The sequence below is a fragment of the Quercus suber genome, unplaced genomic scaffold (genome assembly GCF_002906115.3).
Source record: "Quercus suber isolate HL8 unplaced genomic scaffold, Cork oak 2.0 scaffold_687, whole genome shotgun sequence".
Taxonomy (NCBI): Eukaryota; Viridiplantae; Streptophyta; class Magnoliopsida; order Fagales; family Fagaceae; genus Quercus; species Quercus suber.
In genome coordinates this window covers 310,140-317,377 of record NW_027070128.1, presented here as the reverse complement: position 1 = coordinate 317,377, position 7,238 = coordinate 310,140, and positions in this window count along the sequence as shown.

The window sequence follows — 7,238 nt, the reverse complement described above, 5'->3', positions numbered from 1 at the left end:
TTTTTTTTTTTTTTTTTTGATCAGCTGGCTTAATTAACTTGAGAGAGAGAGAGAGAGAGAGAGAGAGAGAGAGAAAATAAAGAGGGGGTTGGCAGCTATCAATATAAAGAGTAATAGGAAAATCCCAAAGTATCCCTACTTAAATCACCTTTTTTTTCCCTCTAAAAAAAAATCACCTTTTTCTTTAAATAATTTTTTTTTTTTAATTTTAAAGAAGAGAAAAAGGATGTTTTGCTCAAGCACAACCAAAGATTAAAAACTAATATGATCTTAATTTTTTTAATATCTAATAATAAATTATAAAAATGAGAAATAATATTAAAAGTTTTGAGATGTCACATTTATCAAATTTCTTAAGAATGAAAATCAATTCTCATTAACTTGACAAATAATGATTACAGAGTAGTTTATATACAATCCAAGAGAAAGGGAGAGACTAATTGCTATAACTAACTTGCTTAACAACTAATAATAACTTGTAACTAACTTAAAAAACAGAGAAGCACAACTAACTACACTCATGCTTCTCACGTGCTCGCTTAACAGGGGCTTTGCTAAAGACTACTCAAAAACTACTTGCTGTTTAGCCTACATCCTTTTCTGCAGCTTCTGCATACTTCTCCTTTTTGTTTCTTTAACTTCTGATACTCCCTCTCAAGATGGACATCATGAGAATGAATATTGAGAATGCCCATCCTGGTAAGAAGACTAGAAAATTGGTTCAAATTCAAAGCCTTGGTCAAGAGATCTGCCAATTGGGATTGTGTCCTAATGTCCATGAGCTTTATAACACAAGCTTGCACTTTATCTCTTACAATGTGACAATCTATCTCTATGTGTTTTATAGGCTCATGGAACATTGAATTAGTGCCTATATGAATTGCTGCTTGACTATCACTAAACAGTAAGGCAGCTTGATCTTGCTTGACATTCAAATCCTTAAGAAAATACAAAATCCAAGTCACTCACACACTGCAATTGCGATTGCTTTGGATTTTGCTTCTGCTGTAGATCTTGACACTGTATTTTGCTTCTTTGATTTCCAGGAAACTAAAAAATCACCAAGGAAAACACAAAGGCGATTTTTGTCTCCAGTCACAATGTGAGTGCAACAACAATTGCTACAACCTTTGCATCAAGTAAGACGGCCCTTAACTTGGATATGCATGAAAAACAGATTTGAAAATCTAAATTTCGTAATTCTCGATAGATGCAGTTTCTGTCGAGAGTTATTGAGAATGACATATTAAATCTAGATAGATACATCTGTCGAGTAATCTGTCAAACTTTAATGAACAACACTTCTTCACTTGATTCTTGAAAAGATTTGCATGGCTTTAATATTAAACTTGAACTCTTGTTCCTTGAAGTATTAAACACTTTCTAGATCTACCGAATTACAAGTAAAATGCATTTTGTCAAAGGATTAACCAATTTTAAATGACATATGTTCATAACATATTCCACATATGTCCTAACATTTTGCAAAAGGTCTGAAATTCCTTAATAAGGTGATAACATTTGTTTTTACTCTATTACCTCACTATAACTCTATCACAGAGCCGCGTGCTCGATTTATAGACTTCCCTTCTCATTTCATTATCTCTATCATAAATGTCTACAGGGATATGGCGACCTGTAATAAGCTCATTTTTCCTTTAGCTATCATGTGGATGCTTCGCCATTCTTCTATCCCTATTCCTGATTCTCCTCTCTACACTATCATGGGTGCCATTAGCGCACTGTTTGTTCAACGAAGCGAGGCCCAGCTTCAACCAAAGCGGCCACGGACCGAGATAACGGATTCTCCAGCCCCTTCCATTCTATCCACCTTTGCTTCTTCTTCTTTTTCTTCTTTTGTGGGTGGTGTGACTCTTGAGGCAGTCATGGCGCAGCTTCAGCGTATGGATGCTCACCTTGATACACTCACTACTGAGTTATATTAGGTGAATGCTTGTGTCGGCTATATTGCACAACAATAGGCTCGCCTTGGTGGCTTCATCGCTTCTCTGTCTCCTTCTCTAGAGGCTTCTGAGGATGAGGATGTTGATGATGGTACTGATGATGAGAATGAGGATACTAGCTCTTCCGGCGATGACGAGACAACTTTTTAGTGACTTACCATTTGTCATTTATGACAAAAAGGGGAAGTAGTTTTGGATTGAGAGTAGTTCTGTATTTAGGGGGAGCGTTAGCATTGGACTTTTTTTTAATAGGGGGAGTGTTTATATTTTTTAAGGGATGTAGTAAGGATATATATACTTTTCTTTTCTTTATCTTGGATACATTATCCTTTTGTATACTGGTCTTGTGATCATTTTTTTGATAACATACATTGTACTCATTTCTCATTTATATATGATGATGTGTGTTATTATTCACCTATTTCTCCATGTGTTGTTTCTTTTCTCTCTTTATACACATGTTTTTTTATGTATGCAATCTTTTATTTTTGTTTCACACTAAGATGCATTGATGAGTTTTGTTTAAAATGTTTCAGAAAGACAAGTTGTTAAAATTTATTATGCCATGAACCCTCTTGTTGCAAAGTTTTTCAAGAATTTGTTTTAGGATTAGATTTTATTGTACTCAACAAGTGATTATGAGTTTAGTGATTTATGACTTCTCTCATACTTCATTTGTTTGTTGTGGTTTTGTCACTGATTGCCAAAAGGGGAGATTGTTAGAACATATGTGGAACTTGTTAGAAAATATGTTATTATATATTGGCTAATCTTTTGACAAAACACACTTTACTTGTAATTGGGTAGATCTATGATGGGTTTAGTACTTCAAGGAACAAGAGTTCAAGTCTAGTATTAAAGTCATGCAAATCTGTCCAAGATACAAGTGAAGAAGTATTGTTCATTAAAACTCGACTTATAATATCTATCGAGATTTAATGCTTATATGCTCGACAGTTGCTCGATAGAAATAGTCTCTATCGAGAATTACGAAATTTAGATTTCCAGATCTGTTTTCATGCATATCCAAGTGTATTTGTGTAGGGTTTCTTTTTTAACAATCCTGAACATATAAGGGCCGTCTGTAGAGAAGGAAAAATTTCCGACCTATCACAAGCTGACACGTCACACTACTAAGTCCACAAAATACGGCCAATTACAAAGCGCCGCGTATTGCTGCTAGGTTTTGCTATCATTACTCAGAAACCAACAGAAATTTGCCAAGTGTCATGCAAAAACCAATCACACATCATCGCGCGTGTAAGCAATGACATAATCAGCCTTGCACGTGTAAGCGATGACATAAGCGGACCAATCAAGCGCTGCCACGTGTCACCAATCAAGCTCCGCCACGTGTCACTTACCTACCCCGAAAACTCCTATAAATAGAAGCCTTCCTAAGGCATTAGGAGGAGATCTAGAGATTTGGAGAGGGGACCAAACCATTTGAAGCACTCAGAAGTCCAGAAGCTCTGCCGGAATCAAGCTCTAAAGCCTCCAAGAACTTCAAGACCTTCAACCTTCAAATACGAAGAACATTCAAAGCAGAATTATCCAAACTACCTGCCTAGATCTCAAAGTTCACTGGAATCAAGCTCAAAAGCCTCCAGAAACCTCAACAAACCATAAATTGGTGAAACTCAATGGATCTAAGCCTCTAAAGCCCCGAAGAACTTCCACCACAAACTTTCAAGTACGAAGAACATTCAAAGAGGAATCATCCAAATCATATTCCTAAATCTCAAAGTTCACTGGAATCAAGCTCAAAAGCCTCCAGAAACCTCAACAAATCATAAATCAGCGAAGCTCTACGGATCAAGCCTCTAAATCCCCGAAGAAATTCCACCACAAACCTTCGAAGACGAAGAACACACGAAGAACACGAAGAACGTGAAGAACAAAGGATTTCTAACAAGCTCATAGCCAGAGATTCATTGTAATTCCGTTTCAACAATCTTCGATCCATCCTTCAACCAAATTGAAGGATACTTTGTGTTCAAGTGAAAATCACATTACCACAAATCCAATTAACAAATCTTTCAAGGAGATCGAATCAGAGGATAACTCTTTTGTAATCAACAGAGAATTGTACCACACATTCATCAATACAAATTCGCATTTGTGACACTATTTTACTTGTTTGACTTATTTCGAACCGAGAAATTTAGTCGTCCACATATTCTGGCACGCCCGGTGGGACATCTCTGCCTCTCATCTCATTCTCCTTCAAAGAAATCATCATCATCATCTTGCTACCAACTTCAATGGCCTCTAGCAAGAACATCCAAGTTTCAACAACTACTTCAACTAAACTTGGTACGGCCACCACCAACAAATGCATTGGTGTAATCAATTGTAGCCAACCCAAAACATACAATCAACTTCAATATCAATCAACCAAGGAAGCCAAGGTCCAGACAATCATCTCCTTAGACCCTCTTGCAAGAAACAAGATCATCAACAAGGACGTCTCCACCTTGGAACACCTTAAGTATGGGGGCAAATCCCCTTCTTCCTTCACAAGAAGTTGGTCACACGATCTTTCTCCCATCAAAGGGAACCCAAAAAATGAGATTTCATATGCTCATTTCAATTCACTTTCTTCTCCATCATCTTGGGAAGTTGTGTCAGTCATGATGACTAACACCTCTACAATGGAAGAAAAGATGGTTGAAATGGAACAAAGGGTTGTCCTTCTCACAAAAGCACTTGAAGATAAGGACCTCCAAATTGCAACTCTAATGAATAAACTCGAAGTACAAGATCTTGGTGAATCAAGCCATGGTCATAAATTCATATCTGCGAAGGATGACGAAGGGAGAAAAATTGAAAACACTCCCCAACGAGAACAATCTACTTCGGTTGCTTCGTTGTCAGTCCAACAATTACAAGACATGATAACAAATACCATCCGAGCACAATATGGAGGTTCTTCTACAAGTTCTCTCACATATTCAAAACCTTATACAAAGCGCATCGACAACATGAGGATGCCAAATGGGTATCAACCCCCTAAGTTCTTGCAGTTTGATGGCCATGGAAATCCTAAGCAACATGTTGCTCACTTTGTAGAAACTTGTGAGAACGCAGGGACTCAAGGAGGCCTCCTTGTAAAGCAATTTGTCCATTCGCTCAAAGGAAATGCCTTTGACTGGTATACAGACTTACAACCTGAGTCAATCGACAGTTGGCAACAACTCAAAAGAGAGTTTCTTGACCGATTCTATAGCACGCGTCGTACAGTGAGCATGATAGAGCTTACTAATACCAAATAGTGGAAAGGTGAGCCCGTCATTGATTACATCAATCGGTGGCGTTCTTTGAGCTTAGATTGTAAGGATAGACTTTCTGAAATTTCTGCTGTAGAGATGTGCATCCAAGGCATGCATTGGGGACTTCTTTACATCCTTCAAGGGATAAAACCTCAAATATTTGAAGAGTTAGCAGCTCGTGCACACGACATGGAGTTGAGTATTGCTAGCCATGGAAGTACAAACCCTCCCATACCTGAGGAAAGCAAAAAGGAAGTAAGGAGGAATGATAGGAATGCAAAAGTCAGCCTCAAAGACCCAATGGTTGTTAACACTACCGAAGTCAAGGTTCCAAAAAGAGGAGCGAAGGCAAATGAAAAACAGCTTGAAGGATGGCAAAATAACGAAGTGCGTCACCTAACTTTTAAGGAACGTGAGTAAAAAGCATATCCGTTCCCTGATGATGATGTGCCAAACATCTTAGAACAACTATTGCAATTAAAGCTGATTGAATTGCCAAAATGCAGGCGACCAGAAGACATAGGGAAAATTGATGACCCTAACTATTGCAAATATCATCGCATCATTAGCCACCCAATCCAAAAATGCTTCGTCTTCAAAGAACAAATCATGGAGCTTGCCAAAGAAAACAAGATTGATCTAGACTTTGATGAAGTTGTCGGGTCAAACCATGTGACCGTCGCTTGTGATGTACTTCCAACTTTCAAGCAGGGGGCAAACACCAACCAAGCTTACAAGTTGATCAACAATGATGATGCAAGGATCGGCCCCATCAATGGGAAGTTCCTTAAACACTTCTACGCTTGAACATCGAGGATTGCTCCTTGGCAAGAGCTTAAACTGCTCACTATAATGCTGCAAGGGTACATGATGTCTTCCCATTACCTTTGAAAGCATACCAATAAAGAGAAATTAATCCCACTTTATGTCACCAATTGCTAGTGTGGCGTAGTGGTTGGATGCCCAAGTCGCCCTTGAGAGGTCTCGGGTTCGATTAGTGGTGATACCCACTATAACACACTGAGCCCCCTTTTTTGCAAAAAAAAAAAAAAAAAAAAAAAAAAAAAAAAAAAAAAAAAAAAAAAAAAAAAAAAAAAAAAACAAAAAAACAACTAGCGATGTTTTAGAGTATCTTTTAACATGTGATGTGAGAGAGGACTCGGGAAGCAAGACCCTTTACTTTGTCAGTGTCCAATGTCCATGCAATTGTTTTTGAGCTATTCAAGTTCCCTTTTTTTTCAAAATTTAAAAAAAAAAAATTAAATTAAATTAAAAAAATTATAAAGTAACCTATGAAGTTATTCAAAATTTTATTTTATTTTTTCCTTAGTTTTTCTGAACAACCAAATGGAGATTAACCCGTTTCTATAAATTTGTTAATTTTGGCAACAAATTTTGTTTGAACGTTGTTCTGGTATTGACTAGAATTATAAATGGACCGAATTTGTAGACTTAGATGGGCTTATACGGTTAACCTTAACCTAGTGTTGTCAGATTGAATTCTTTTTTCTGAATGTAAATGGAGGATCTCGCCCCGCTTTCTATAAAGCAATGTGGAAATCTAGTATAATCATGTTGTTGAACAATTTTAGACTGAATTTTAAATTCTATTTGTTTGTAGTATCAAAAGTCATGTAACTCAATGACTTAATCCATTCTCTGTTTAGGAGAATCAAGGTTTAAAACTATATTTATTGAATTTTCAAAATTAGTTCTTTTGGTTTTTGAAGTACTCCAGCCTTGATTTTATTCTTTAGGAGTCATTGTAAACAGAGTAATTCTTAGATAATCTTGGAATACAATGAATATGCTTATTTCTCTCACATTCATGATAGAACTCAATCATTAAATTCATGGTGGGTTTACCATTCACTAAGAATGTGAGAGGAGGAAGTATCATTTCACTATATTCTGAAAGTACCTGAGTCCAATGAAGGAACTGGCGTCATTTACTTCAATGGCAATGTTCATCTATGGCTTTCAATTTTTTTTTTTTTTTTTT